The following is a 22,000-nucleotide window of genomic DNA, read 5'->3' as shown; positions in this document are numbered from 1 at the left end:
GAATGATCATTTACTAGTTAAATGTTCATTGTGGTCATTCTTTAATGACTGTTCTTGTTTGATCAAGTTATGTTTTATAGTTTATATCTTGTTAGTTACCTTGATTGCATTTTACTTGTTCATATACGTACCTTATATTCAACTTGTCATAAGTTTAATGAACGGTTTGTTTGTGTGCGAGTGTCTCAGGATACAAGTGTATACGTGCAAGTACTTCATAGTTTCTAGATTAGGTGTGAGTGAGTTTTACCACTGTTCCCAAACTCACGTTTTATGTCTAGAGTATATTTTAGGGGTTTTGTCATGGAAATAGCCAAAGGAGGAGATTGTAAAGTCGTTATTTACAACTATTTTGTGTTGGCTTTAATTCCGTGTCAAATTTGATTGTAATTATGTTCAATCATGTTTACCTTGTATTTTATGTGGGATTTCATTATATAGTTTGTGTGTGAGAGAGAGTGTGAAGACTCAAGCGCCTATTGAAGACAAAGTGGATTTCATGAGAAGCCTTCCCTTGAAGTAAGCCTTCCCTTGAAGTAAGCCTTGTGCATAGCACATGATTGGAATGCGAAGAGTCATGACAGCTGGTTTTTGTGAGTAATTTGCGGGTAAGGCCTTCTCGCAAAATACCCGCGAGACGTTCTGTTTTGCTATTTTGGCATATCTTCTATACCATGTCTTCACCCACACTATATATATCTTCATTACCCACATATTGGAAGGTGTGATTTTCAGACTGAAAACCCTAGCATACACACTTGAGAGCTAGATATTGTTATACCCACAATCCTCTACACAATTCTTTGTTATTTTCCTAAAACTCCTACCTCTCCATATCTATATCCTTGAGAGGTTGACAGTCCAAACACTTACCACATCCATTTTGAGTGTAAAGCAATGTTTTGGTGCTGTTAGGAAGCATTGGAAGAAGCCAAACATTGGCGGATGCAATCGGGTTGAATTACAGGATCCAGAAAGCTAAACAAGACACAGTTCCGAGAAGTCTTGTTGGAGTAAGAGCTTGAAGGGCTTAGGTGCATTGGGAAGATTAGACTTGAAGGGTGTTTTGTTATTCGTGTATCCCAACTTATTGTCTAGTGGATCGATTTACCATTTGGAGGGCAGTGGAGAGTTTTTTGTCGAGTTTTTCGGTTTCCTCTTCGATAATACTTTTCGGTGTAATCTTGTGTTTGCATCTTTTTTCCATACTCTTTTAGCTTTTATTTTATTGTTGATATATGATGAATATGACTTAGAGTAGTTTTATTATTTGTTTGCTTGCATTTACTCTATTCCGCACTTAGTTAAGTTAGAGTAAAATCAACCAAGCCGTAATTTTTAATTTAGGGGTCTAAACAGCTCGTGTTTTCACACAAATCCGAACTTTCAGATACCTATGCACCGTTGGCTAGGATCATGTCTATTTGTGTGTTGTTGGCTCTTACATCCATATACAAGTTGATTGTACATCAAATGGATGTTAAGACAGCTTTCCTAAATGGTGATCTTGAATAGGAAGTTTACATGGAATAACCTGAGGGTTTTGTACATCCTAGAAATGAAAACAAAGTTTGCAAGTTAGTCAAGTCTTTGTATGGTTTGAAACAAGCTCCAAAACAATGGCATGAGAAGTTTGACTTAGCAATTTTGTTAGATGGCTTTGTGCACAATAGTTCCGACAAATGTATGTATTCCAAATTCACAAAGGAATATGGAGTCATTGTATGCCTTTATGTGGATGATATGCTCATATTTCATATGAATATGAAACCAAAAAGTATCTTTCTTCTATGCTTCAAATAAAAGATTTAAATGAAGTGGATACTATTTTGGGAATCAAAATTAAAAGACATAGTGAGAGATTTTCATTGTGTCAATCTCATTATGTTGAGAAAGTGCTTCAAAGATTTGAACATCTTAATATAAAGGAAGCAAATACACTTTTCAATCGGAGCATAAAGTTGTATGAGAACACTGGAAGAGCAATTGCACAGCTCGAGTATGCTAGTGCTATTGGTAGCATGATGTATGCTATGCATTGTACAAGACCAGACATATCATTTTCAGTGAGCAAAACTTCTAGATTTACAAGTAATCCAAGTGTGGATCACTAGAAAGCAATTGGTAGAGTTCTTGGTTATTTAAAGAAAACCATAAGTTTAGAACTCTTTTATTCTAAATTTTCAGCTGTGTTGGAAGGTTATTCGAATGCTAGTTGGATTACTAGTGTGAGTGATAACAAATCTACGTCTGGTTGGATATTCACTTTTGGTGGGGGTGCCATCTCTTGGGCATCAAAGAAACAAACATGTATTTCTCATTCCACCATAGAAACAGAATTTATAGCCTTGGCGGTAGTAGGCAACTGAGGCAAGGAAGCAGAATGACTAAGAAATATATTGTTAGACTTAGAGCTGTGGCCACAACCAATACCAGCCATTTCAGTGTACTGTAATAGTGAAGCCACCTTGGGCAGAGCAAACAACAAAATGTATAATGGAACGTCTAGTCATATAGGTCTAAGACATGATTACATAAGATAATTAATAGAATTTGGTATCATTTCAATTGTCTATGTAAGGTCAAATAGTAATTTGGCAGACCTTTTAACCAAACCAGTGTCTCAAGATATGGTTGGGGTAACATCTTGAAATGGGACTACAACCCTTCTTTTAAGAGAACCACCAATAGTAGGAACCCAACCTTAAATTGATTTATTCTAAAGAGGTTTAAAAGGTAACAACAAGCTATTGATACGTGGTTAGTAAGAGCACTAATTTTGTGTCTCATTCAGGATGGATTAATGCAGACCGTTACAATGAAATTGAGGATGAGTTTTACACTCTTAATGAAGTTCATAAAAGTGTAAATGTTTGTGTAATAGGGACATAAGAAGGAATTTCACCTTTGTGAACATAGAAGTGATGTCACTTCTATCATATTTACACCAAAGGTAGAATAACACTAGCCTCTCAGCACGTGCTCATGCGCGTTCCTAAAGACTCTTCTATTTTTTGGGTAAAGGTTGATAATTTGCATCCGTTATAATTTGGGTAAAGGTTAATACCTAGGGGTGTTATGAAAAAATTATTTCACTCACAAATGCATAACACTCACAAACTACTTATCAGTTATCATGTACATGTTATTCTCACAACTTCTCATTATCATTTGTTATAAAAATTACAACAAAAAAAATTATAATAATTTTTAATATTAACCATCACGAACTTCTGACAAAGAGAAAAATGTACTCTATGAGAAGAAAGTTGTAGATTATGTCAAACAAAGGGGGAAAAAAACAATAGAATTTAAGAATTTTTGTGGGCGTTTGCCTCAAAATTTATGATTATATTACTGTGTGAGTTTCAAGACTTTTGAATTTTTTTTTGTTGATATCTTTTTGTTTTTGGGTTGAGTTTGCTTCTTCTTTCTAATATTAAGAATTCATCTTGATTACTACATTTTCTAACTACAAATATACCTAGAGGTGTGATGAGTGTTTTGCTTGGGAAAAATAAGTTTTTCATATATGAGTGTTTTGCATGTGATGTACCTCTAATATACCAAACAAAAGATTAATAATTATTCAAAAATGTGCTAAAAAAATACCTTTTATAAGGTTGAATTTATTCAATCATGTGTTGGCTTTATTCCGTACCAAATTTGCTTATATTTTAGCAATTAGATACCATGTATTTAGGTGAAAATTATGTAAGGATAGTGTGTGAGAGAGTGTAAAGAAACCTCAAATGTGTGCACTCAAAAAGAGCCTCGCAACTGGATCTCGCGACTGGCTAGCGATTGGCGAGTTGCCAAAAGGTGGCACATGTGTGGAGTATACAGGGGAGCTGAAGGGTCGTGACAGCTGGAGCACTACAGGACAAAATTTTGAATCTGGTTAGACAGTTAGCTCGTGACTTAAACTTGCAACTCGTTCCAGTTGAGAGGTCGAGTCGCCAGAATGTCTTGTTTGGATAAAACCTGACATTTCACATTCCTTATACACTCTAATATAAATACCCTTACACCTCGAAATGTAGAGAGTTTTCAAAGAAAATTTTGAGAGAGAAATCCTAGAGAAAAACAAAATTGATTCATCCACGATCTTCATCCTTTGATTCTCCAAATTCCTCTAGTCTCACCCTTTTCATTGATATATCCTTGAGAGGTACATTTACCAAATCCTTATCTCACTATACCCATATTAGTGAGGAGGCATTTTAGTGCTTAGGAAGTAGTTTAGAAGGGACCAATTCGTTTTGGTTGATGTAATGGGTGATTGAGGGATTCGGTTAGCTAGAGAAAACAAAGTTCGGTGTAACTCTGTTGGAGCAAAAAGCTTGAAGGGCTTAGGTGCACTTGGTAGATTAGGCTTAGAGGGTCTTCTGTTATTCATGTATCCCAACTTCATTTTCTAGTGGATTATTGACCGCTTGGAGGGCGGTGGAGAGGTTTTTCACTGAGTTCTTTGATTTCCTCTTCGATATCCTCTTCGATAACACATCACCATGTTATCTTTGTGTTTGCATCATTCTTCCCTTTCTCTTTACCTTTTAATTATTGTTGTGTTTGTGATTAAATATGGTTTAGAGTTTGTTACCAATGTGTTTATAGCTTATATTTCATTTTCCGCACATATATTGTTTAATTATAAGCTTGTGTTGGTATCTTTAAATTTGGAGGTCTAAACGTTCATTGGTGTTTTATACACTAATTGAACTTTCACCCTTAAATTATATGCTCCACGCAGCACAAAAGTTTTAACACAAAAAGCTATCACAAAGTTTTAAGTTTTAACTAACACCTTCTGAAAGTCATTCCTTATCCACCAATCACTAAATACACATTCTTGATTATCACAATATGGCATTTTTCACAGAAATTCTATAAAGTTGTTATTTTTCTGACCATTAGTTCCATCTACTTTTTTTTTTTAAAATAACTGTTATCCTCATCCCACCATCCCATTATTCTATTTAGTTTTTATTTGTGGAAAATGTTAATGAATGCCCTTAGAGTATTGGTTAATAATCCATTTTAAAAAAAATTTATGGAAAAAGAAAAAAAAAAAAAGCAAACAATGTTTTGACAGTTTTTTTTTAAATTTTTTTATTTCCCATAAAAGTAGTGTCAAAACTTTCCTAAAAGCACTCGTTAGCATAACCTTTTATTTATTTATCTCTATATATTAAGAAGATTCAGAAAGTTAGTTATTGCATCTTTGACTTTCAAAAATACTCCAACTTTTTTTTTCACACAATAGAAACACAAAAATTGGAGTAAGAAAGTAATTTAGAGTTAATTGACACAAATAACCCATATATTATCTATACTACTATTTAAGAGGCTTCCCCTGTTTGGACTAGATTTTTTTAGTTTCAAAATACCCCTACACCTTAGGTGTAAGTAGGGGCAAAACTTGGTAAAAATACATCTTTAACTTCTACTAAAACATTACTTACAAAATATGACCACTCTCTTGATGATCTTCAAATTGCTTTATTCATTTATAAAAAAAAAAAAAAATAAAACAAACACACGGTTTCTTTGTAAAAACACATCTGCCATACTTATCAAAAATAAAAATAAAAAACAGATGTACACCCACATTTTAGTCACACAGAACTCCAAACTTTTGCCCAACAATTTTAAATTTCCCCATTATCATTAAGCAGTTATTAAGTAGTTATGATGTTATCAAATTACTTCCATCTCCAACCCTCTAACATATATCACGTTGCTTTCTATTTTTCTTTTTCTATAATCTCATACAGTTTTTGTTAACATCAATCCAAAACTCCAATCCTTCATTGAGTGTTGAGATGAAGAAGAGCTTTGGGACATTCAAGAACACCGTGGTGGATCCAAGCTACCCAAAGGAGATGTGGATGATTCTAGAGCACGCAATCCAGGTATTTTGATCAATCACTATTTTGGAAGCCTCAATTTTGAACACATTTATAGGTATGTCGTATGCCCCCCCTTGTTTTTTATATTTAATTGCACAGTTTTAGACTACTATGCTATTAACTATTAATTGAATACAGGGGCGGAGCCAAGGGGGTCGAGAGGGGGCAGCTGCCCCCCCTGACCTGCCCCAGAATTTGTATATATATAATAGTTTTTTTTTTTTGAGAAGCTTATATAATAATATAATAATAGAGTTTGATGTTAGAAAGCCTAAATTGCCCCTACACATATCAGAAAGCATGTTACTATAAGAGAAAAAAACAATCACCATACTAGTTTTTGTCTTTTCCTAGTGGGCCATTTAAATAGTTAAATTCACTATTATAGAATTTCTTTGCTTCTCACAGGATCATAGTATATAATACAAACTACAAATTACAAAATGGTATTTTTTAGACATAAAAAAGGTCAATGATGAAAAAATTGAAATCACCTTCTTTTTGTGTATAGAGCATTAAAAAAATCTACTTTGTGTTCTTTCCATTCAGGATGTAAATCACAATATATGATTTAATTTTTTTTCTAATGACCCACATGTATGAGATGATGTGCTAAGTTGAGGAATGTTGTGAAATTGCTGTGAATTTTTATTGTATCCTTGACATGACTTATATTTTCTTCTAATTTTTTCACAGTTTCATACTCTTTCTATAAATCTTAATTTTAACTACTTAAACAAATAAGAAACACATGCTTAATTCTACAAATTTTTTTAAAAGAATGCAAGGCACTGAAACATTAATACAACTTTATAGGTATATTATTATATTCTTAACACTCCTACATTAATTTATTTTCTCAATTTATTTTAATTTCAACATTATGTATTTAGATTTTTTTTATTTACTATAATTTTATTTTTTTTCTTTATTTTAATGATATGAAATACATACACACACATGTAGTTAATTGAGCTTATGAAGAAACATGATCAAAATAATGAGTATCGAAGTGTCATTTAATCTTGCCCCCCCTGAGTTGAAATCCTGGCTCCGCCACTGATTGAATATCCTAATACTGTAGGGTATTTTTGACTAATTACAAAATAAATAGGATATGTCATTTTGTCTTACTTTTTTCAGTTCTCTTTTACAGGGTGTTGTTGTTGCACTTCCTGTTTATTTTGCAACACAGAGATAAGATTCTGTGAAGGCACCAATTAGTTAACCCTTTTGAAGGTTTTTATTTTTACATCAAATATTTATTTATTTTGCCTTTTGTTGCTATTGCACTTCCTGTTTATTTTGCAACACAATTTTTTTTTTTTGGAGAAACAAAAATATAGAAGACATAAAATAAAATAAAAATCCTCATCGCACGCACTTTGCTCATGCGATAAGACTCTTTTTTTCTTTTTGTTTTTTGGTTATAGTATAATAATTTTTTAATTCATTCATCTCTTCTAATGTCATAAATTTTAGAGGCTCATCATTCAAAGAATTTTCAATGGTGAAAAATTAGCAATTTAGGATGTACATCTGAGGTCAAAAAATTTGTAAGTAAATAAAAATTGAAACAAATACTCGTAGAGATTCAAACAATAGCAATATATATTACTATAGTAATCCCAAACAAGCCTCTGAGCATGTGCATGCTCAGAGGCTATTCTATTTTTTGGATAAAATTTAATAATTTACATTAATTATAATTTGAGATTACTATATTTTTTAATCACAAAATACCTAGGGGTGTAATAAAAAAATACTTAAGAGTGTGGTGAGTATTATGCATTTGTGGATTAAATATTTTTTTCATCACACTCTTAAGTATTTTGTGATTGAAAAATATAGTAATTCCAAATAATAATTGATGCAAATTATTAAATTTTACCTAAAATGGAAGAATTTTTGAGTACGTGTATGAGCTCGTGCTCAGAGACTAATATATTTTAACGTGTTTCATTTTAGAAAATGCAAGGGTAGATACGAAATTTACATGGCCAAAAACTACTTTAATAACTTCATTCACATCTTCAACTTCCCACTACAAAACAAAAACTCCTCCCACGAATTACATATGATCCCACTACAAAATACAAACTTCCCACTAAACTACTGTGAACATTCAATCTTCTACAATCACAATAAGGTCTTTCTTATTCTTGGCTAGATTTCTTTTCCTTTCTAATCATATTCAGCTTTTTTTTCCCCTGAAACCATCAATGATCTCTGTGATAATTGAAATGTCAAAATCTAATAGAAGTGTCGAAGGCAAAAATTCCACCTCAAATAAGAAAAAGCAAAAGCAAAGGTAATCTCTTTCTCTCTTTCCACTTCACTTCACATTTCCTGATTTTTTTTTTGTCTTGATGCAAAAACTTTGATGGTTAAGCACATAGTTTGTGGTTTATAAAAAAAACAAACATAATTAATAATTTGCATTCATTAAAATTTAGGAATTTACATTTTATAATCATAAAAAAACTTAGGGGTGTGATGAAAAAATTACTTCACCCACAAATGCATAATACACATCACACTTCTAGATTTATATTTGATTGGAAAATGTAATATTTTCAAAATATAATAAATGCAAATTATTAATATTTATCCAAAAAAATAAAAAAGCCATTAAGCACATGTGTTAGCACGTGTTCAAAGGCTAGTTACTATTTACCTTATAAACTTGTCTTGAATTCTTTTTCTTTTCTATAAATCAATCCCATTTGTTCATTCAACAAACATGCATCGCATTGAATCAATCAAAAAAAAAAAGCATTGAAAATACACATCCTATATCTTGTAGTTGATTAGAAACCCATCATACCACATATTGATAGAGAGCAAAACATGTTTACAAAGAAAACTTTCTCCACCATTGTAAAGGTGGTGATGATGATCATGATGATATTCACGTTGCTCATTTTTAACAGCAATCCTGTTGAAGCTACAAGGCCTTTGGTTGCTGTCATGAAGTCAAACAAAGTTGAGACAACCAAGGTGGTTTCAGTTTCACAAGATCGAGCCCCGGTTACACCTTCTGAGCCTAATTCATGCACTTACTTGCCTGATCCTGCAAATGGTTCCGGTTGTCATCATTGAAGATCATGGAGCTTAGCAATTTGGTCATCATATCTGTGGAGTTGTGTTGTCACGTTAATCTGTATTGCAAGAATGCATAATATTGTTGTGTGGTAGAAATAAAAGGCAAATTGTCTCTAGCCAACTTGCCCATTGTTTGTTTTATGTTATAGTTGCAATTTCTCTCCTCTTCATAATAAAAGGCTCAGTGTTATTGGTTGTTGTTTAAGCCCTAGCTCTAGCTAGGAGGTTTTACGTAGGATAGTTGGCAACTTCATCGCCATGTTTTTTTTTTTTTTTTTTTTTTTCTGTTTTTTTGAGAACGACATCGCCATGTTGTTTCTCTTTCTTTTAAATTTTATATTTATATATACACGTATATTTTCGTTAAGCAGGATATGAAATTACATTTTCGTCCATATTTTATTATGCCAAAGCGTGTTGAGCAGGGTGTTTTTTTCGTAATTTGAGTTATCTATAGAGTACGGTTTGACAACTGGTACGATAAGAGTGAGTACTTGTCAAAACTTCTAGTACGAATACGATGGCTCTGAGTCTGACCACAATAATCCTCTGCTCATGGCCTTGGCAATGGCCATCAAGGGACAGATTTACGACGAGCTCAGCAGTTTTTTTTGGGCTTTCTGGCTACTTTGAATTTCTGTTTTTATTCTTCTCGGACTTTATTTTGTCTTTTGTTTTGGGGGGTAAAAATACATAAAACTGAGTTTTTAGCATCTGGGTTCTTTTGTAACTAATGGTATTAGCCGATACGTACCGAATTGTTTAGACTTTAGAGGGGTTTTGAGTTTTGGGAATTCTGGGCATGTGAAAAACAATAGAACTTTTTGGGTTTGTTAATGTTAAATTTGTTGAATTTTTCGGGGTATTTTTAGCTTAATTTTTGGGTCACCTGGTACTTAGCCATCTGGGTATATGTGAATTTTGCTTTTAGGGTAATTAAAGTTCTTTTTAATTAAATTTAATTTCTTTTTGTAATGTTTTCATGGAGATTCTGATTTGTCAATGGTTCTGTGGTGATAGAAACTTAGTTGGAGTGTGATGGTGTTTTAGAGAGGAAGGAAGAGATGGGGACAAGTCTAAAGTATTGGTGGCTATGTTGAAGGAAACTGTGGATTTGGTAATAGATCTGAACATTTTAAAACATTTTTTCCGGTTGCTAATTCTGTTTGTTTGTGGAAATGGTTCCCATGTTAATTTGTTTGATTGTTTATCTTCATGGCTGACCCTAGCTAATTTGTTGAGTATCCATTGCTGACCTAAAAATTTTGGGATTAAGGCTTTGTTGACGTTATTGTTGTAGGTGGTTATATTACATTTATGATTAATTGACTTATAGTTGTTTTTTTATTGCTTGGAAATGCAGTGACTGAATGATATAATGGAAGGCTCTCATATAAAAATACAAATTACAAACTCTAGATTTTAATTTGAGCATCTGCATAACAAAATACTCTTTGAAGTAATTTTGTTACTAATAAATTTTTGTTTCTCATTTTAAATGTTACAGAGAAATTCAGCTTATAATTTAAGCAAAGCCATGATAGAATTACTACGAATGTCCTTTGTTAGTGTTGCACGTGCATCAAATGATAAACTAGTAATACATAAAACTAGAGAGTTTTACCTTTGTCTGTATTGCCAGATTTTCCTCCAGTTTTTCTCCCATTGACACCGAGTTGTGAGTACTGATAGAGAAACACGTATGGAAGAAGAAACAGAGAGGAAAAAGAGAGGAGAAGAAGAAGAAAAGAGGGATACTGGCAGCAGAAATTTCAGGGATTGTTATCTGCACCATCACAAATTGCAGAGAAAGGGGCATAGGAGGGATCCTTCTCACAAATTGCAGACATTCAGGATTTTGTGTTGTAAGTGGGGCATTAGATCTTTCATGTTTTTCAATTAATCACAAAATGATTTGTTGATTGATGGATTACAATATGCCTCCATGCTTAGGAACTTGGAGGAAAGAGAGGAGGGAGAAGGGGAAAGGAAGGTTGCAAGTGACAATGAATGAATTTCAGGTACTTTAATGGATGCATTTGAAGTGTTTTTGAAAATGTCCCAATGGACTTTTGGGTGTGTTTTTGTTATTTGTTTGTTAGCTCAATTAGTGGTATAAGCTAGATGAAAGATGTGGCCATAAAACATGATGTCAATTTTAGTATGAAGTGTTTGTCTTGAGGGCAGAACCTTAAGTAACTCAACTTGAGTGTACAAAGATGGATGGCCACATATTGTTTGTGTGTAAGGAACGCAACCTGAGTGCATATGTACAACTATCTTTTAGATTGCTTTTGTTTCTTTTCTTATTTTGTATTATGTATAATGGTGCTATTAATGTTTTCTCTATATCTTTATTTTGTTAGACAGGAAGCAGAAAGACTTGTACATTTATACCAAGGGTCCAGCCAATGCCTTTGTAGTTGTAGAAAAAACTTATCCAATGATCAACAAGGCTTAACCCCCTGTGTTTTTGAGAGATTCTGTGCCCACATAAAAAAAATTATCCAATTATCAACCTGATTCTCTTATTTGTAGCTCATTGAAGCTTATATCATATCATTGTACTATAGTCCTAATTTGTGCTTTTGTACTTCCTTAATAGGAGCAAATCAAGCATGCTGGGGAAAAATTTAACTATCTGTGTTGTTTTTCTTTTCTCAAGTTTGAGTGATTATAAACTATTTCTTTTGGTAGACTTGACCTACTTATTCTAGTAAGGATATGCCATTTGATTTTTCAGTTTATTGCAGATTTACTATGAGCAATCACCAATTTGTTGGATCCAATTCAGAGAAATCCTTAGTTAAAAGGAAGTTATAAATATTTCATCTTTCATTTTTATGCTAGAAACCTGGTCTTCTTAGGTCTTTTCTTTTGTTTTCCCAGATAAGAGAAGATGTCAAATTTGGCATATATATTGAAAATCTCACAGAAGAGTATACATGTACAATGAAGGATGTGACTCAAGGCTTGATAAAGGTTTTCTATTTTGTTATACTTCTACTGTAAGCATAGCATGAATACATATTGTGCTTTGGCATTTGTGATTTTACTCAAGAGTATTCACAGAGAAATGTTTTTAGTAGTGTATTTAGAGACCTATTCTTAAATTTCTGTTGAGAATGAAACAATTGGATCATACAAACGTGCATTGCAAATGAAATAAAATAAATTCATTTTTTAGGTTTTTTTTATTCTTTTAAATTTGATAAATTTGGATACTGATACTTGATTCTAAGCTAGTAGTTTTTATTGGATGATTCAAGTTCAGTTACGTGGAAAATATCTCAAAGGGTTGTCCCTATGTGTGGCTAGCTTACTTTTCAAGGCCTGGGAATCCTTAGGCGCTGAGGCAAATTTCTTGGCCTGATTACTATGAACTTCAGCTGAATCTGTTGCATTTTGTTAAACGCCAAAAATATTCCAAAAAAGCTTAGACAAGCCCCTTTCTGACCTATAGTCGGCTTAAATTAGAATGTTTCAATGTTATACTCAGATCAATTTTCTTATTAATTTGAAACATCCAAATCAATATCAAAATCTTAGACAGTTAGAGGTACCCCTCCAGTGGCTTGGATTCTCTCTTTAATATGGGCCTACCTGTAGACATGGTTCATGTAGTTTAAGAGGTTCAAGTTTCTGATGACTTCTTGGAATTCAACACTGTACTAAAGCTACTTAAGAATAAGTATAGATTTTATTTTTATTTTTTATGGTAGTCACACAAGTGTTACTTTGTTGATTAAGAACCACAAGAGGCCAAGACAGTGGGTTTATGTTATTATTTTGTTTAATTAATGCTGTTTATGAATTTTCCCACAACTGATGTTTACCATTTTATGCTGCTGTCTTGGTTCATACAAAACACAGGATGAAAAAACACGGGATGAAAAGATCTAGACAGTGTTCGAGGCTAAATCTTTATTGCCCAACACAATAGGCCAGCTAAATTTAATTTGTGAATTCGGACTCATAAAGTTGTTAAAGGCCCAATTACTCAAGGCTCGACGAAATGTTTTACTTTAGCTCCCGCTACTACAAAAGAATGATACAAAGAGCCCGTTTGGATAGGCAAAACGCCTGTTTTCAAAAGAAAATGCAAAACAATATGCATTTGACATCACATTTTTGTTAAGATTAGTGCCCTTAAATCCTATTGTATGATATTATGTATGACATTATGTATGACTTAATATTGTGATTGATAAAATTATTTTTTTATTATCTAAAATAATGGTAACATGAATATGGGACATTATCATATAGTCCATGAGATGCATTGTATATGATTTATGTGGAAAGTCATAGAAATTGTAAATCACAAGTTCTTTGTAAACTCAGAATTTATAGTTCGTAGTCGGTGATGAAATTGGACATTTCATCTGCGAAGATTATAACGTATCAACTAAAATGATTTGTCTTGATCATGGAAGTGGAGACTTCTAGTTGATATGTTGATATGTTTAAGAGTTAAGACATATTGAACAGGATCACTGCGATATTTATTATTCTCCTAATGACTGTCAAATGAATAATAAATCTCACGACTTCTATTTGCATGAACTCTTAATCCTAAGAGAATAATGGATCTGATCATGAGGTGTAGGTTGTTTTGATATATCAAAAGTGAGATCTAAAGTGACGATCAAAACCTCAGTATGTTGGGCAGCCACATTTAGTGTTGATGGAACATATATTCTCAAGATGGAATTCATAGTCTCTTGATGGAAATATAAAATATTCTCTTGAGATAAGTTTAATGAGTTCAGTTATTTAGAGAGTTAGGCTTAACCACTTTAGTAAGAAATTACTAAAGTATATATTTATGAAATTGGATTTCATAAATATATAATGAATAACTTTAAAGGATTAAACTGGGTACTCAAGGATAAGATGTAGTAATTTACAAAGTAGCAGTCTACATTTATGACTTTGTGTTACTACGAATATTTTATGAAGGAGTTGCATATATAATAAAGTCTTGGGATATAATTTATTAATAAGGCCTAGAGTGCAATTATATTTATATAGTGGTATTAAATATAATTAATGGTAACTTTGGACTTGTCAAGAGTTGACGGAAAAGCCCAAGGCACATTGGAGCTAGTGTCTTATTGGTCCCTTTTGGTCCCACTCTAAGCCACACACTAAAACCCAATTGGAAAGGCCCAATTAGATAATCAGTTAGTTATAAATGGAGAAACATACTGAATTTTTATTAGTGAAATAAGAAACGGTGTGTGAGAGAGTGTGAGACACACTTTCATTCTCCTTTGAAAACTGATTGAGAAACCACACATCTTGGGCGTAAAGTGGAATTGGAGTGAAGATTAAAAGTATTCTCAAGTGCTTCTAATATTTTTTTTGAATTTCTTTACACCAAGGTATGCTATCTTGTTCTTAAATTCTAAAATTTATATAGTACACGTTATCAATTATGAATGAAATAGATCCTTGTTTGTTGCTTCCGCTATGTGTTTTGTATGAGATGCAAAACTAGTTTTTCTTTCAATTGGTATCAGAGCTAGGTTTTCATATCATGATTATATAGTGTGTGATTAAATTTTAGAATTTAAGAAAACCGTTATTTTTGTGTTTTCAAATTTTTGCATAAAGATATTGTTCCATAAATCTTGTGTGCATTAATAAATATATGTGATATATTGTTCTACATGTGTACGGATTGGTCATTGATTCAATAACCATTAATGGAAAACTAAGTTTGTAATATATATTGAAAGTGAGATTGAATTTTGTACTGTGTCTTCATGATGGCCATTGATAGATTGCCATGAATCTATACGGATTGCATTGTTTTATGGTGGTTATTGATTGTTCAAATAACTGTTTTGTAACTACCATATTTGTGAATCATCAATGCACGACTTGGACTTCATGCATGGTTTGCATGGCTTGGACGTAATTTCATGGATTGTCATTGCATGGCATGGAATATAGTTGCACGGCTTGGCTACACCAAGGATTCAATTGTCTTGCATGCAATATTATAAAAGTTTCCATATGCATTATTTGCATGTATCATCCGTATATCCTTGATAAAATTTATTCCTAATGAGATTAGGATTATTCCTAATCTCATTATGTTAATGCTAGTTTAATGAAATTTATTCCTAATGAGATTAGGATTATATTTTCAACGTGTCTAGCATTCTTATGGTTCTTCATCTAAAAAACCTTTAATTTAAAATATCTAGTGGAAGAGAGATACAATGGTTGGATTTTACGGTCTCCATTGTTGGTTCGTAGTAGTGTGAAATATATACTTTGTCTTTGCCTCGATCTTAGCATTCCATGCGAAGAGTATTTATTTCATGGTCCTACAAGATTGAATTTTCTGGTTTATAATGGTTTGATGAACACCTTGTCTTAGTTTCGAGCTTTGCATTTCATGCGGAGGGTGTTTTATCATGATACTAGAAAATAAATCTGTTAAAGGGATGAAATGTGGTTACACATGATTCTAGACAATGGTATACACTAGACTAAGTATTATAGTATCATCTATGCTGAGTTCTTATTATTATTACTTAGAGGTTAAATGTAAAACGTCATATTATTAGTATTTGATAAGAGTTATCATGATAACACTAATAATGAGAATAGTTTTCAATCAATTATAGTATTTTATATTCACTCTATGTTGAGGGATATTGAATATGAGATTAGGTTGTCGTTACATATATTATTTTATGGTTTTATTAACGTTCCATATTATATGTTTATATGCTAAATTGATAATATCCAGTTTTCTTATTATATTTATGTTTATTATTTTCAGATTTTATTATGGCATCATTTAGCCCACTTGTTTCTATTCTTAACCAAAACAAATTGATTGGATCCAACTATGTTGACTCGAAAAGAAATTTGGGCATTGTTCTTACTACTGAAGAGCACAAATATGTGCTTACTCAACCATGTCCTACCTTTCCTTCATTAGATGCTCCTCTTGAGGAAAAACAGTGATATGATTGTTGGCAGAAATCTAATGAGATGGCCAAGTGCTATATCCTAGCATCTATCTCAAATGTTCTACAACATCAAATGCAGGATGTAAAACTTGTTTCGGACATAATGCATAGTCTGAAGGAGATGTTTGGTGAGCAAGGCCGTTCTGCAAGACAAGAAACCATGAGACAAATTTATAATACCAAAATGGCTGTAAGAAGTTCAGTTAGGGAGCATTGTCTTAGGATGATTGCTAATTTGAACACATTAGAAGTTTTAGGTGCCGACATTGATGGAGAATCTCAAGTGGATATGATACTCCAATCATTACCAGAATCATTCAAGGAATTCAAACTCAATTATAATATGAACAAAAAGATTTATTCTTTGTCTGAATTAATGAATGAATTAGTGGTGGCGGAAGGCATCCTTAGTACTTCTAGTATTGAAGCCAATGTAGGTGAAACTTCTACTTCTCAACCTAAGTCGAAAGGTAAGGGTAAGAAGAAGAAGAAGAAGGACTTCACTAAGAAAGATGGTAAACAAATTGTCTTAGGGGTTGCCAACAAAGAAAAGAAAACCAAAGGAAAGTGTTTCTATTGTGGTGAGAAAGGACATTGGAAGAAGAATTGTCCAACATTCAAGGCTGCCAAGAATAAGGGTATGAAAAGTTCATTTCTTCTTGAAATATGTTTGGTACAGAATCCAACGGATTCCTAGTGTGTGGATTCAGGTTGTACTAATCATATCTGCAATTCTTTGTAGGGGTTCCAGGAGACCAGAAAGTTGAATGAGGGAGAACTATTTCTTACTTTGGCTTATGGGAGCAAGATTCTGGTTGTAGCTGTTGGAGTGTTTAATTTATGTTTTAAGTCTTGAGTTTTAATATTGGAAGACTGTTTGTATGTACCTAATGTTCGTAGGAATTTAATTTCTGCAACTTACTTAGGTAAACATGGATATTGTGTTATCTTGAAAAACAATGTTGTAATAAAGAAGGATAAAGTGTTTATCTGTTCTGGCAATATTGTGGATGATCTTTATATTTTAACTCCTGATAAGAATGAATTATACAATTCTGAATTAGATAGTAGCTCTCATGTAAAATCATTAAAGAGAAAGTTTCCTTCTACTAGTGATGCATATCTATAGCACTTGCATTTAGGTCATATTAATTCAAGTAGGATTCAAAGACTAGACTTTTACAGCCCATGGACTTTGATGGTTTTCCAGTTTGCGAATCTTGTTTAGAAGGTAAGATGACCAAACGACTTTTTAATGCAAAGGATAGAAGAGCCTAAGATTTGCTAGAACTAGTACATTCAGATGTATGTGGTCCTAAGTCAATCCAAGCAAGAGGTGGCTATGAGTATTTCATTATTTTCATTGATGATTACTCTAGATTTGGTTATGTGTACCTAATGAAACGGAAGTCTGAAGCCTTTGAAAAGTTCAAAGAGTTTAGGGCTGAAGTTGAGAATCAATTGGGTAAACATATAAAGGCCATTCGATCTGATTGAGGTGGCAAATACCTTCTTGGTGATTTTAAGGATTACTTGACTGAAAATGGGATTATATCCCAGTTGACTGCACCTGAAACTCCACAACAAATTAATGTAGCAGAAAGAAGGAATAAGACTCTTTTAGATATGGTTAAGTCCATGTTGAGTTATTCGACTCTACCAATTTCTTTTTGGAGATATGCCTTAAATACTGCAATGTATCTTCTGAATTTAGTACCTTTGAAGTCTATTCCTAAAACACCTGTAGAGTTGTGGAATGGGCGTAAGCTTAGTATGAGCCATCTCCACATTTGGGGTTGTCCAGCACATGTGTTGAAAGGAAAGTCTGACAAGTTAAAGACTAAAACAGAAGTGGTATTTTTTGTAGGGTATCCAAAAGGAACAGTTGAAGGTTTATTCGATGGTCACAAGGATAATAAGGTTTATTCTATCAATATTCTCTTATCAATTGCTGCTCATTATGATTATGAGATTTAGCAAATGGATGTCAAGACTGCATTTCTTAATGGCAATCTTGAAGAAGAAATACACATGTTGCAACCAGAAGGTTTTATAGCAAAGAACCAAGAGCATATAGTATGCAAGTTGAATAGGTCCATTTATGGACTTAAACAAGCCTCTAGGTCATGGAACATTAGATTTGATTAAGCAATCAAGTCATTTGGTTTTGAACAAAATTTTGATGAACCATGTGTGTACAAAAGACATCGAAATAAAGTAATAATGTTCCTAGTGCTTTATGTTAATGATATTCTACTCATTAGGAATGATGTAGGGGTAATGTCATCGGTTAAAGTTTGGTTGTCAAGCCAATTTGATATGAAGGACTTGGGTGAGGCTAACTTTATTCTAGGGATCAAGCTTTGGCGAGATCGCAAGAATAAGATGTTAGACTTATCACAAGATGGATATATAGATAAGGTCCTAGAATGGTTTAGCATGCAAAACTCCAAGAAAGGATTGCTTCCTTTTAGACATGAAGTTCCTCTATTTGATGACCAAAGGCCTAAGACTCAAGAGGAAGAAAATATGATGAGACAAGTTCCTTATGTTTCTGTAGTGGGAAGTCTTATGTATGTCATGCTTTGTACTAGACCAGATATTTGTTATTCAGTTGGCATGGTCAGCCGATATCAATCAAATCCAAGATCAAAACATTGGCAAGCAGTAAAACATATTCTCAAGTATCTTAGGAGAACGAGAGATTATATGCTTGTTTACCGGTGTGAGGATTTAATTCCCATTGGCTATACAGATTTAGATTTTCAATCGGATCTAGATTTCAAAAAATCAACTTCAGGATGTGTTTTCACCTTGGGAGGTGGAACCATAAGTTGGAGGAGTGTTAAGCAATCTTGTATTGCGGACTCCACCATGGAAGCCGAGTACATTGCTGCTTGTGAAGCAGCAAAAGAGGTTGTTTGGCTCAAGAAATTCTTTTCTGATCTTGGTGTTATGACAATGAAGCAAGTTCCCATCACATTGTTTTGTGACAATAGTGGAGCGGTTGCACAATCTAAAGATCTAAGGAATCACAAGAAAGGAAAGCATATTGAGAGGAAGTATCACATCATTCGAGACATTGTTGCTCGTGGAGATGTTGTGGTAGCAAAGATTGAAAGTGCAAATAATCTAGCAGATCCTTTTACCAAAACCTTGCCTTAAAAGACTTTCGAGTCACATTTAGAACCAATGGGAGTTAGATTAGTGCACAATAGTCTTTAGGGCAAGTGAGAGATTGTTAGGATTAGTGCTTTTAAATCCTATTGTATGATGTTATGTATGATATTATGTATGACATTATGTATGACATGATGTATGACTTAATATTGTGATTGATAAAGTTATTTTATTATTATCTAAAATAATGGTAACATGAATATGAGACATTATCATATAGTCTATGAGATGCATTGTATGTGATTTATATGAAAAGTCACAGAAGATGTAAGTTATAAGTTCTTTATAAACTCAGAATTTATAGTTCGTAATCGGTGATGAAATTGGGCATTTCATCTGCGAAGACTATAACGTATCAACTAAGATGATTTGTCTTGATCATGGAAGTGGAGACTTCTAGTTGATATGTTGATATGTTTTAAGAGTCAAGACATATTGAACAGGACCGCTGTGATATTTATTATTCTCTTAATGACTGTCAAATGAATAATAAATCTCACGACTTCTATTTGCATGAACTCTTAATCCTAAAAGAATAATGGACCTGATCATGAGGTGTAGATTACTTTAATATATTAGGAGTGAGATCTAAAGTGACGGTCAAAACCTTAGTATGTTGGGCAACCACATTTTCTTGTTGATGGAACATATATTCTCAAGATGGAATTCATAGTCTCTTAATGGAGATATAAAATATTCTCCTGAGATAAGTTTAATAGGTTCAGTTATTCAGAGAGTTAGACATAACCATTTTAGTAAGAAATAACTAAAGTATATATTTATGAAATTGGAATTCATAAATATATAATGAATAACTTCAAAGGATTAAACCGGGTACTCAAGGATAAGATGTAGTAATTTACAAAGTGACAGTTTACATTTATGATTTTGTGTTACTATGAATATTTTATGAAGGAGTTGCATGTATAATAAAGTCTTGGGATATAATTTATTAATAAGGCCTAGAGTGCAATTATATTTATATAGTGGTATTAAATATAATTAATGGTAACTTTAGACTTGTCAAGAGTTGACGGAAAAGTCCAAGGCCCATTGGAGCTAGTGTCTTATTGGTCAATTTTGGTCACACTCTAAGCCACACACTAAAGCCCAATTGGAAAGGCCCAATAGGCCAGCCCAATTAGATAATTAGTTAGTTATAAAGGGAGAAACATACTGAATTTTTATTAGTGAAATAAGAAATGGTGTGTGAGAGAGTGTGAGACACACTTTCATTCTCTCTTAAAAATTGATTGAGAGAGCACACATCTTGGGCGTAAAGTGGAATTAAAGTGAAGATTAAAAGTGTTCCCAAGTGCTTCTAATATTTATTTTGAATTTCTCCACACTAAGGTACGCTATCTTGTTCTTAAATTCTGAAAATTACATAGTGCACGTTATCAATTATGAATGAAATAGATCCTTATTTGTTGTTTCCGCTATGTGTTTTGTATGAGATACAAAACCAGTTTTTCCTTCAGTTTTCAGCAAAATACGTTTTCCAAAATGCCAAGAAATCACGTTTTAAAATCGTTCCTCCAACTAGCTTTTTATGAAAACGCTAGTTTTAAGACAAATGTTTTAGGGCTCTCAACACCTAAAATACCCTTAAGTATTTGCTTAATAACAAATTTATCAATCTATTAAGTTCTCACCTATGTTTGATCTGACTTTCCAACGACTGCAACTTCTTGGCACAAGCTATTTTGTTGGAAAGAAGATCATGCGACACACACTAGAAGCTGCGAGAATGAGTTCAATGGTGAACTCTATTTGGTTGAGAAGAGACCCACGGACATATATAATACTATTAATTTTTCTTAGCTGTCATTAACTATGTAGTGGGGACTAAAAAAATAAAAGTAAAAAGCTTTGAAGTGAGGGTACTAGGTAACTGTGTGAACATGTTTAGCATGGACTACATTTAAAATGACAGTATATCCTTAACATCAAAATTAAGTCTATTTTTTGTATTTCTTCTTAAAAAAAGAGAGTCCATTTTTGGTAATTTGCATCCACAACAAATAATTTACAGTTTTCAAACTGCAATTTTTACAAGTTTTACCAAACGTTTAATTGTAGCTTTCAAAATCGTGTTTTCAAAATGCGCATTTTAAAAACACTATTTTTTAAAAACGTAGTTTTCAAAATAGCCTATCCAAATAGACCCAAAATCCTGAAACCCAAACCTTTATTTCACAACGCTATTATTTGGGCTTGTGCCTAAGAATTCAGATTAGTTTCACTGTGCGGTCCAATCCTACGTGAAAACCAAAGTGTAAAAGTGAGGGGGTTGTGTCTTGGAGGCAATAAAAGGATTTTTTTTTTGCCATCAACTTTTGGGCTCCATGCGAGGACTTGCAAATGGTTTGGAGTTGCAGGCCATGAATCCATGATGGCTAAATTGTGTATAGAAGTGTATTCTATTTTTTTTAAAAAAATAATTTGAAAGTTACTGTAGAGACTCAAAAGTTTGGGGCCCAAACCCACTTAGAATAGTGAGGCCTGTACCACCAAATTAGGCCCAAACAGATAGAATTTATGAGAAGAGTGGAAAAAACAAGTTTGAATTCAAGTCCGAAGATTCAAGGAAGAATGAATGAATTAGAGGAGAGAATCAAGTAGTATTAATACCTTCCTCAAGTCAGCCCAAGGACAAACTCTTGTACAAGGATATGCCCTCTCCTTTTTCTCTTTCTCCCTACTGTTCTTGTTCTAATCTCTTGTTCTTGATTTTTTCTACCCCTTCATCTAGAAGTTCTCTTCCTTTATATACTCATTTCCTTCTTGCATCCTAACCTTCCATCT

The 22,000-nt window shown here is 33.0% G+C and overlaps 1 long non-coding RNA gene across 3 annotated transcripts in view; it reads left to right on the top strand.

Annotated features, from left to right (window-relative positions):
* The first annotated feature begins 9,360 nt into the window (after nt 1-9,360).
* The window catches only part of LOC142624663 (uncharacterized), a 34,080-nt gene continuing 21,440 nt past the window's right edge, over nt 9,361-22,000 (top strand). The window contains exons 1-3 of one of the 3 annotated variants that reach the window (XR_012842360.1): nt 9,456-10,134; nt 10,660-10,882; nt 10,971-11,755. This is a non-coding gene — a long non-coding RNA (uncharacterized LOC142624663). Of the gene's footprint in view, nt 10,883-10,970; nt 11,756-22,000 lie in introns of those variants that run through there. The other 2 variants (XR_012842359.1, XR_012842361.1) reach the window with 2 other exon arrangements.

This window comes from Castanea sativa, chromosome 2 (genome assembly GCF_040712315.1).
Source record: "Castanea sativa cultivar Marrone di Chiusa Pesio chromosome 2, ASM4071231v1".
In the NCBI taxonomy this organism is placed as follows: Eukaryota; Viridiplantae; Streptophyta; class Magnoliopsida; order Fagales; family Fagaceae; genus Castanea; species Castanea sativa.
This window is presented reverse-complemented; position numbering and strand designations above follow the sequence as displayed.